This window comes from Pongo pygmaeus, chromosome 2 (genome assembly GCF_028885625.2).
Source record: "Pongo pygmaeus isolate AG05252 chromosome 2, NHGRI_mPonPyg2-v2.0_pri, whole genome shotgun sequence".
In the NCBI taxonomy this organism is placed as follows: Eukaryota; Metazoa; Chordata; class Mammalia; order Primates; family Hominidae; genus Pongo; species Pongo pygmaeus.
In genome coordinates, this window is record NC_085930.1 from 51,997,039 (window position 1) to 52,008,428 (window position 11,390).

Below are 11,390 nucleotides of genomic sequence, written 5' to 3' on the forward strand. Positions count from 1 at the left end.
ATCAACCAAAGATCAGTAAAAGACTTAAATCTAAGACCAGAAACCTTAAGAATTCTAGAAGATAACATTAGAGAAACTCTTCTAGATATTGGCTTCAGCAAAGAATTCATGACTAAGATCCCAAAAGCAAATGCAACAAAAACAAAAATAAATAAATGAGATCTAATTAAACTAAAAAGCTTCTGCACAGCAAAAGAAATAGTTGGCAGAGTAAACAGATAACCTACAGAGTGGAAGAAAATATTTGCAAACTATGGATCTGGCAAAGCACTAATATCCAGAATCTATAAGGAACTCAAACAAATCAGCAAGGAAAAAATAATTCCATCAAAAAGGAGCTAAGGACATGAATAGACAATTATCAAAAGAAGATATACAAACAGCCAGTAAACATATGAAAAAATGCTCGGCATCACTAATTATCAAGGAAATGCAAATAAAAACCACAATGAGATATGTTCTTGCTTACAAGTGGGAGCTAAGCTATGAGGATGCAAAGGCATAAGAGTGATATAATGGACTTTGGGGACTTGGGTGGAAGGTTGAAAGGCAGGTGAGGGATAAAAGACTACATATTGGGTATAGATACACTGCTTAGGTGTTGGGTGCACCAAGATCTCAGAAATCACCACTAAATAACTTATCCATGTAACCAAAAAACCACCTGTTCCCCAAAAACTATTGAAATAAAATTAAAATAAATAACAGTTTTGTTTCTCTAATTTAGTGCATAGCACTGTTTGTTAAATAGGTTAATGAATGTAATTTGAGTCTGATCAATCTTTACTCAAATTTATTCAAATTGCATATTGTATTAGTCCATTCTCACGCTGTTAATAAAGACATACTCAAGACGCGGTAACTTATAAAGGAAAGAAGTTTAATTGGCTCACAGTTCAGCATGGCTGGGAAGGCCTCAGGAAACTTACAATCATGGCAGAAGGGGAAGCACACACATCCTTCTTTACATGGCAGCAGCAAGGAAAAGTGCCAAGCAGAAGAGGGGAAAGCCCCTTATAAAACCATCAGATCTCATGAGAACTCACTCACTATCACCAGGACAGCATGAGGGTAACTGTCCCCATGATTAAATTACTTCCTACTGGGTCCCTCCCACGACACATGGGGATTACGGGAACTACAAATCAAAATGAGATTTGGGTGGGGACACAGCCAAACAATATCACACACCTTAACAATTTCAATACTGGCTCACTTAGCATGAAAATCTGGTAAAGCATTTCTTTGGTTTCAGTTAATTCTTATTCTGCTTGATGTTGGGTTAGTAGTTTTATGAACCAATCAGTTTCCTCATTAGACTTACGGAAATTCTTAGTCCTGTGGTATGATATTAAAGTTATCAGAAAGCTGTATTTGTCAGAGTCTCTTCCATGAATCTTCTAAAAGACAAAATACTTTAGGTTTATACTGTAGTTGCCTGCAACAGCTTTTAGGGAAGTACAAGAGTAAAACAATTAACTGTCTGTGAATCACAACACTTAAAATGGTCATGTTAAAGATTTGCTGAGAGTTCATCGTAACAATGACACAACTGACAAGGAACTTTGGTTATTTCAGTGGCATACAATATTTTAAGATAATAACTAGAATCATGACTGGACTGTAACTAGAATATTATATTAAGACTATCAGATTTCTAGGAATTTCATACAACTTCTGGAATACATATTAATAACACATCCATACAAATATAATTCAGTGAAGGCTTAGCATCATTTCTTATTTGAAAATGCTTCACAGCTGGGCACAGTGGTTCATGTCAGTAATCTCAGCACTTTGGGAGGCCAAAGTGGGAGGGTCACTTGAAGCCAGGAGTTTGAGACCAGCCGGGACAACAAAGCAAGACCCCATCTCTAAAAATCTAAAACATAAGTAAAGTAAAAGAAAATGCTTCCTATATAATTTAATATATAATCCTAATTAGTTTAATATTTTGTTTCATAAGGAGGGAAACAATCCTTTAAGACATTCAAGATGCCCTCTAGAACATTCTAAAGTTAGTTCAAGGTTTAAAAAACTTAATTTAGAATATGATATTGGAAAGTTGTCAAAAATGTCAGAAGGTTTAAAATAATTTTAAAAGATCACAAGTTACTGTAAAGCAATATCATAGTGACAAAATATTTTAAAAGCAAAATGCAGAAAGTCACACAGTTGTAAAATAAGATGAAACAAACAAAAACCTTAGCTCTAATACTGAGAAGTCTCACTTTTCTTAAGTAATCAGAGACCTAATAAAAGATAACATGAGGCACAAGAAATTATCTTGATAAAACCCAAGTCTTTGTTTCCTAAATCAATTACTTAACAGGTAAAGATATCTTTACATTATCAGACTAATACTCCAGGAAAATGTTATTTTAACCAAGAATACTAAATTATAGTTTTGCATCAGTCTACTATAAATGCTAAAGCTAATTTTAGTACAGCCTTTTAAATGAATTCATCCAATCTCAGCCAGCTTTGAAAGAAAGATAAGATTTCTTTCCACGACCTTTTTTTTAATCAGCTTTTTTCCCTTCCATTTTTTTCTCTCATGCTGGAACAAGCAGTCATTCTACTTCAGTACAGAATTAATTACTCCTTTTTCCCTTAACAGAAAACACACTCTCATGCCTTAGAACTTTCCTTATCAAAAATACCTTTTGTTTTTTCTATATTTGCATACAGAATTGTTTCCCTTGTGATTTCTAGTTTTCATTACACATATTAATTAGAATTTTAATCCTTGGTAATTGTGAGCAAGCATTCTGTAACACTATTTTATAACTTTTAGAAATGTGCTTCTTCATAGTATAATTGTTCATGTCTACTAACAAATTCAAATATATTTAACTTCTCTATAACCGTATTAAAATAAGATGCCAAAAGCATATAAAGTTAAGCCTATATTCAGCAATTAGAATTTCAGCATTTTATCTTATTGGAAATAATCTAAATATTCAATAAATATCCATTACTTAGCCTAGCAAAACTCCATTAAGTGTAAGTTACCGAAGAGACTTTATAATATGTCTGTTTAAACAAAGCTAGCCATCATTGAGTATTTCCCTGTTAATACACGTATGTTAGGCAGTCATCACAAAGGCAAGAACCTAAAAGTTAAATATGTGATTTTGTTTGTTTGTTTTACTGCTGTGCTTGATATATATGGAGTAATGGACATTATATTTCCATTTGGACATTTGTTCGTAGGTTGAACTCACAGTTCTACATTTGTAAACATCTGGGTTAGTTCCTATACTTCTAAGAGTTTTAGGAATACTTAATTTGTATTAGTTCTTATTATTATTTAAGCAAATTAAATTATAATTAATTTAATAATATTGTTTCTTAAACTAATTTAATTAATAAATGTGATAAATTTATAAAATTTAATAACTTTAATAATAAATGATTTATAGCAATACCATCTGGAGGTAGAAAAATATTACACATCATACATATAAAGACTTACATAAACATACAGGCAGAAGCATATCTGACAGGTTTTTTTCTGAAATTTTAGCCATGTGTCAGGCACAGACAGCAATACAAAACTCACTAGATTATAAAAGAATACTTAGATCACAAAAAAATTATGTTTCCAGCCAATGGAGCAAGATTATCCACATCGATGGCCAAAACTTTTTACTAATATTTGTGAGAGGAAAAAAGACTTTTAACATTTTTTTATTCAGCAATTTTTCAGATTTCCCTTTTTTCTCATTTTGCTTTTTCTTCTTCCCCAGTCATCTCCTCTAAATTTTCAAAGGGAGGGCTCTCAGGTAAGATGGGGTAGAAAATTGACATCTCCACCGGGCGCAGTGGCTCACGCCTGTAATCCCAGCACTTTGGGAGGCCAAGGGAGGCGGATCACCTGAGGTCAGGAGTTTGAGACCAGCCTGGCCAACATGGCAAAACCCCATCTCTATTAAAAATACAAAAATTAGCCAGGCATGGTGCCGGGCACCTGTAATCCCAGCTACTTGGGAGGCTGAGGCAGGAGAATCGCTTGAACCTGAGAGGCAGAGGTTACAGTGAGCCGAGATAGTGCCATTGCGCTCCAGCCTAGGCAACAAGAGCAAGACTCGGTCTCAAAAAAAAAAAAAGAAAAAGAAAAGAAAATTGACATCTAAAAGGCACATGCTTCAGGCTGAAAACCATCATTTTCCAAAACAAAAAAAGGTGAAAAGGACCTTAAACAAAGGTAAGGCTTGTTATGTACATTTAAACCAGATTCCTTCCCCATTTAAAAGAGTTTCCTATGATTCAGTCCTCTTCCTCCTGGTGCAGAAAGAAAGACAAACTTAAAAACTGAAATTTCTTTTATAGATGTAAATTTATCTTACAAAAGAGTCTCAAAATAACCAGCTGAATGCCAGAAATGAGTATTTTGGAGACCGATCCAGCTAGATAGGCAGCTTCCCAACCCAGTTTCTGTTTTTTAACTAGATTATTGAGTCAGATTGGTTCATTCTTTTTTTCTCTTTGTAAGATCCAAAACCAGATCAGTCTGGTTTTGCGGTTTTTTTTTTTATTTATTTTTGTTTTGTTTTTCAGAAAATACTTTAGGGATGAATTCTAAGAGATCATCTGCTATTTTCCTAGTCTCTTTGGTCCAACCCTAAAAGAAACAGGAGTTGAATCTTTGATATCTTCCTTGGGTACCTCTCATTTGGCCTCAGCCCTCCATTTATGGGCTTCTACAGGTCCCCATGTCATGTGTATAAATTAGTAAAGATCAAGGAGTCCTGGATGAGATGCTCCAATTAGAATTCTAAATTTCTTAGCAAATTTCTAGGAGTTTTCCTTTGGGACAGAGAAATATTTCAATATTGCTCAGAACTCCAGATTTTGAACAAGGGATAAAGGTGGTTAAAGCAGTAAACATGGTTGATCTGAGGGCCTAAATTTATAAGGCATTTTTCTGGCTTTATTTTTTCCTTTGGGATGAGAAGTTAACAGAGTGAAAAGTTTCGAAGGTTCAGAGTATGCTGAGGAAAATAAAGAGAAAGATAGAGAGAAGTGCAATCAGAGCTAAGTCAGTCAATGTACAATTCTAAATTATTTTAGACAAGGTTGACTCATTTCTCTAGAAAAGCACAGGTTTCAAAATGGAGAAGCCCCAGGAGCCTTGGATTCAGATGAACCCATTATTGCCGGTCTTCTTGTAACCTTATGTACCAGAGGCCTTTTACAGAACCCAGCCCAGTTTCTGTTGAATCCAATCTGATACAAAACCCAGTCCAACTTGTGAACCCAGTCTGGATTTAAGATGCTCAGATAAACTCAGGGATCACAACAAAAGTTATGGAGCTCATATTCAAATGGGACTTGCTGATGACAACCTCCAAATGTGCAGTGAGAAACAGCGAGCATAAGGGGTTTAGGAAGATACCTCCAACTGTTTGCTCATTGCTCCTAAAGGTCGTCATCAGGAGGGCACCTTTGGATCTCACTTACAATGTAGCAGGATGAGCCGCAGACAAAACCCCTCAGACACTGAGTTAAAGAAGGAAGGGCTTTATTTGGCCGGGAGCGTCAGCGAGACTCACGTCTCAAAAACCGAGCTCTCCGAGTGAGCAATTCCTGTCCCTTTTAAGGGCTCACAACTCTAAGGGGGTCCGTGTGAGAGGGTCATGATCGATTGAGCAAGCAGGCAGTACATGACTGGGGACTGCATGTACTGGTAATCAGCACGGAACAGAACAGGACAGGGATTTTCACAGTGCTTTTCCAAACAACGTCTGGAATCTATATATAACATAACCGGTTAGGTCAGGGGTTGATCTTTACCTACCGGGCCCAGGGCGCGGCACTGGGCTGTCTGCCTGTGGATTTCATTTCTGCCTTTTAGTTTTTATTTCTTCTTTCTTTAGAGGCAGAAATTGGGCATAAGACAATATGAGGGGTGGTCTCCTCCCTTAACAACACCAGATCTGTTCAAATAAAAACTTTCAACAAACTAAATTTAACAGTTTGTTTCAGAAAAGAACAATTTATGTATCAGGCAGCACTCAGGACCAGAAAAGGTTCAGAGAGCTCCACTCTGAAGGGGGGCAGTGAGTATTTATAGACAGAACAGGGAAGTAAAGTTCAGAAATAGCTTGATTGGTTATAGCTAGACACTTGCCTTATTTGGACATGGTCTGAACAGTTGGCAGCCTGTGATTCTCTGAAGCTCAGCTGCTTCTGATTGGCTGAGAAACAGCTATCTTATATGAAAAATGTGCTTCTAAGTTAGGTTTCAGTTTGTTTACATACTAAATTAGGTTGCAGTTTGTTAATGCAAGGACTCAAAGTATGTTTTTGTTGTTGTTCTTTTCTTTTTTAAAACGAGCTTTCTCTTTTCATTTTCCAAAAAGATTCAAAATATAAAGACAGCCTCAAGGCCAAATTTAATTTAACAGACAACAGATATTGGAATTGCCTGACACAGAATACAGAAGAGCTTTTTTTTTGAAATTTTTAAAGAAAAAAAAAATTTCCCTAGAGATTACTTACCAATCACAAAGGGAAACAGGGACCTTTCCTTCACAGAAAACTGGCAGATACTACCTTAAGCAAGCACTAAAGTTAATTTCACCAATAGTAGAAATTGACATCACATCACACATGAGATGATACTTTGAGGTTATAACATTATTTTATTGTACTCCTACCAAAAATGCATACCTGTAATGAGGAAACAGACAAGCTCAAATTAAGGAACATTCTATGAAACAACTAACCCATACACTTCAAAAATGTCAGTGTCATAAAAGACATGGAAACATGAGGAACAGTTTCAGATTACAGGAGACTAAGGAGATTTTACATCTAAATTTGATACCTGGTCTTGGATTTGGGGAAAAAAAGTTACTATAAACTACATTATTGAGAATTGGAAATAACTACATACTCTGTGGTAGATTAAAAACAGCCTCAAATTATTTAACATTCCTCTCACTGAGGAATGGGGACAGATTTCCCTTCCCTTTAAATCTTGGCTGGTAGTCTGTGACTGCTTTGACAAATGTATAGTGAAAGAGGAAGCAGAATCAGCCTGGTAAAGGCTGGGCTCAGAACTGGCATAGCTTCACTTCCACTCTACTCCATTTGTCAAAGCAGTCACAGACCAGTCAAGATTTAAAAGGAGGGGAAATATACCCCCATTCCTGAGTGAAAGGAATACCAAAAAATTGAGGCTATTTTTAATCTACCATACTATACATATTCATTTCCAATTTTCTTGATAATATTCTTTATAGCAACTTTATTTCCAATCCAGGACCACACATAAAGAAGTCCCTTTAGTCTCTGTCACGGGCTGAATTCTGAATTGTGTCCCTCATCTGCCGTTCCCGGCCCCCACAATTCATGCTGAAGCTCTAACTAACACCTAGTACCTCAGAATGTGACTATACTTTAAGACAGGGTCTTTATAAAGGTAATTAAGTTAAAATCAGTTCACAAATATGAGCCTTAATCCAGCATGACTGGTGTCTTTATAAGAGGAGGAGATTAGGACACAGATAACACAGAGGGATGACCACATGGCTGTGTGAGGGACCTCAGCAAGAGGGTGGCTGCCTGCAAGTGGAGGAAAGAGGATGGAAGAAACCAAACCTGTTGATGTCTTCAACTTGGACTTCCAGCTTCCAAATTTGTCAGAAAATAAATATCTGTTGTTTAAGCCACCCAGTCTGTGGTATTTTGTTATGCCAACACACTAGCACGTAGATACAGTCTTGTTTAATCTGAAACCGTTTGTCATTTTCCTCATCTTTAAGGACACTGACATTTTTAAAGTATACAGGCCAGGTGTTTCATAGAATATTTCCTAATTTTGACTCACCTGATTGTTTCTCATGATTAAATACCAATTACGTATTTTGGGCAGGAATATGATAAAGGTAATGTTATGTCCTCAGAGCATCACCTTGTGTGGGATGCCAATTTGTATTATTAATGACCCCTAGAAGCACTCATGCTTGGAACCTTGAGCCACCATGTTGGAAGTTCCGCTATCCTGAAGGTGCCGTGCTGTGGAAAGCCCAAACTAGCCAGGTGGAGAAGCCATGTGAAAAAAAAAAAAGGATATTCAGCCACCTCCCAGCTATTCCAGCCCCCAGCCACTGAGTCACCACAGCTAAGTTTGCAGACATCATATAGTGGAGAAGAGCCCTTCCCAGGGTGCCATATCTGAATTCCCCTGACCTGCAGAATCATGATACAGGAATAGTAAATTGTTTTAATCCTCTAAGTTTTGAGATCATCTGATACACAGCAATAGACAATCAAAGCAAAAAATATATTAGATAATATTCTCTCAATGTTAAATTTCCTGAAATTCATCATTATATTGTGGTTATATAGGAAAATTACTTTGTTCTTAAGAGTTATTTAATGATGAAGTATCATAATGTCTGCAATTTACTCTCAAATGATTTAGCTAATGTGTGTGAAAGAAAGAGAAATGGGGAGGAGAGGAATAGAGAGAGAGCACACAAACGTAGAAAAATGTTAACGACTGGTGAATCTAGAGAAAATGCATACAGGCGTTCCTTGATAATTTTTACAACTTTTCAAAGACTTGAAACTTTTCAAAATAAAAAGCTGAAATGAAAAAGAGAGAAAATATTCAATCTCAAAGAGAAAAAGCAATGACTAGACTTCCCCTTCTGGCCATGGTGAAGTCGCAGGAAACAGATTTACCATCCCCCCTGAAGCATTTAAAAAAAAAAAAAAACAGACAAAACATATAAAACAATGTTCAAAACATTTGATATCAGGCAACAAAGAACACTGATTTCTGAGAGACAGGAAACGAACAAGTTGAGTCCTACAGTTGCTTCATCTTACTACCTCAAGGGAGTTTCCAAACTGTGACAGAGGGAGGTAAAACTGAGGCAGAGCCTAGCAGACTCCCCGAATTGAAGAGACAAACCCTGGAGTCCGAGAGACCTAGGCAGCTACAGTTCATAGGACAGAATACCAGAGATAAGACAGATGCACACAGACGGAATCCTGGAGATCTTCAGGGAGTCGCCCCCAAATACGCATGATCAATGCCTGCATGTAAGGAAAACACCCCAGGCCAGGAAATATACATCTGTAAAGATTAGTGGGAACAGTTCCTGTCACTCACACTGGCCTGAGGGTAATGTGCTTCCAGGAACTAGACAGGAAAAACTCATAATTCACAAGGCATTAGGTGGAGTATTAAGGATGGTCTTGCCTCAGTAACGAAGAAGAATAAGCCCTACACTGAGCAATAGTCCAGACCTGCCTAACATATTATCAGAACAAGGACCAAAAGAGGCCAGGCATGGTGGCTCAGGCCTGGAATCTCAGCACTTTGGGAGGCCGAGGCGGGCGGATCACAAGGTCAGGAGATTGAGACCATCCTGGCTAACATGGTGAAACCCCGTCTCTACTAAAAATACAAAAAATTAGCCAGGCGTGGTGGCACATGCCTGTAGTCCCAGCTACTTGGGAGGCTGAGGCAGGAGAATGGCGTGAACCCGGGAGGCGGAGCTTGCAGTGAGCCGAGATCGTGCCACTGCACTCCAGCCTGGGTGACAGAGCGAGACTCTGTCTAAAAAAAAAAAAGACCCAAAAGGATAAAACTTTATCCAAGTAATTTAAGTGTCTCCCAGAACAAAAGCTCAAGAAGATTTATATAAATGCAACAATATCTAGCACACAGGATAAAATTCACAATATCTAGCATTCAAAGATTACCAGGCACACAAAGAGGCAGGAAAACATAATCAATAGTGAAGAGAATAATCAATTGAAAGCAACCCAGAGCTGACGTAGATGTTAGAATTCACAGAGGACAGTAAGACAGTTAATTTCATTGTATTTCATATATTCAAAAAGTTAGAAACATTTAAGTATAAAGAAAAATCCAAATTGAACTTGTAGAGATGAAAAGATCCATGACAACAATAACACACATGCCAGAAGAGAAGAAATGGAAGTATACTATTGTAAGATTCCTATACTATATAGGAAGGTTTTATACAATGTGAGTATAATACAACTTTAAGGTAGACTGTGACAGATAAACATGTACAGGCATACCTCAGACATACTGCAGATTCAGTTCCAGACCACTGCAATAAAGCAAATATTGCAATAAAGTATGTCACACAATTTTTTTTGTTTTTCAGTGCATATGAAAACTTATGCTTATACTATACCGTAGTCTGTTAAGTGTGCAATAGCATTATGTCTAATGAGACAATGTACATACCTTAATTTTGAAATACTTTATTGCTAAAAATGCTAGTGGAGTGAGCTGAGCACATGCTCTAGGGAAAATGGTGCCAATAAATTTGCTTGGTACAGGATTACCACAAACAAAAACAAAAAACACAGTATTGGATAAGCACAGTGGCTCATGTCTGTAATCCCAGCACACTTTGGGAGGCCGAGGTCGGCAGACCACCTGAGGTCAGGAGTTCAAGACCAGCCTGGCCAACATGGAGAAGACCTGTCTCTACTAAAAATACAAAAATTAGCCCGGTGTGATGGCAGGCGCCTGTAATCCCAGCTACTCCTACTCGGGAGGCTGAGGCAGGAGAATCACTTGAACCTGGGAGGCAGAGGTTGCAGTGAGCCAAGATTAGGCCATTGCACTCCAGCCTGGGCAACAGAGCAAGACTTAGTCTCAAAAAAAAAAAACAAAACAAAAAAACCCACAATATCTGTGACATGCAATAAAGCAAAGTGCAATAAAATGATATATGCCTATATACTATAAACCCTTGAGCACCACTAAAAAAACAAAATAAATAATTATAGCTAATATGGCAATGAAAGGGATAAAACAAAATCATTTAAAAATTGATTAGTTCAAAAGAAGGTGGCAAAAGAGAAAAACTGGAACAAATAACAGATGGGACAAATAGAAAACAAATAGCAAGATCACATGTCAAACCTAACAACATTAATAATCAAATTAATGTAAACAGTGTAAACACCCTGATTAAAAGGCAGAGATTGTCAGATTAGATTAAAAAAGACCCAACTGTATGCTGCCTACAAAAGCATACTATAAACATAAAAGTAATATAATAAATAGATTAAAAGAATGGAAAGGGCTATACCATGCTAACACTAGTCAAAAGAAACAAGACAGGCTACTTTAAAATCAGACAAAATAAATTGCAGAGCAAACAATATTATCAAGGATAAAGATCATTTTATAATGATAAGAGGTAAATTTATCAAGAGGAAATAATAATCCTAGACACTTAGGAGCCTAATAACAAAGCGTCAATATACATAAAGTAAAAACTATTAGAACTACACAAGGAAATAGACAAATGCACAACTATAGAGATTTCAACATACCTATTTGAATAGTTGCTAGAATAAGTATAAAGAAAATAAGT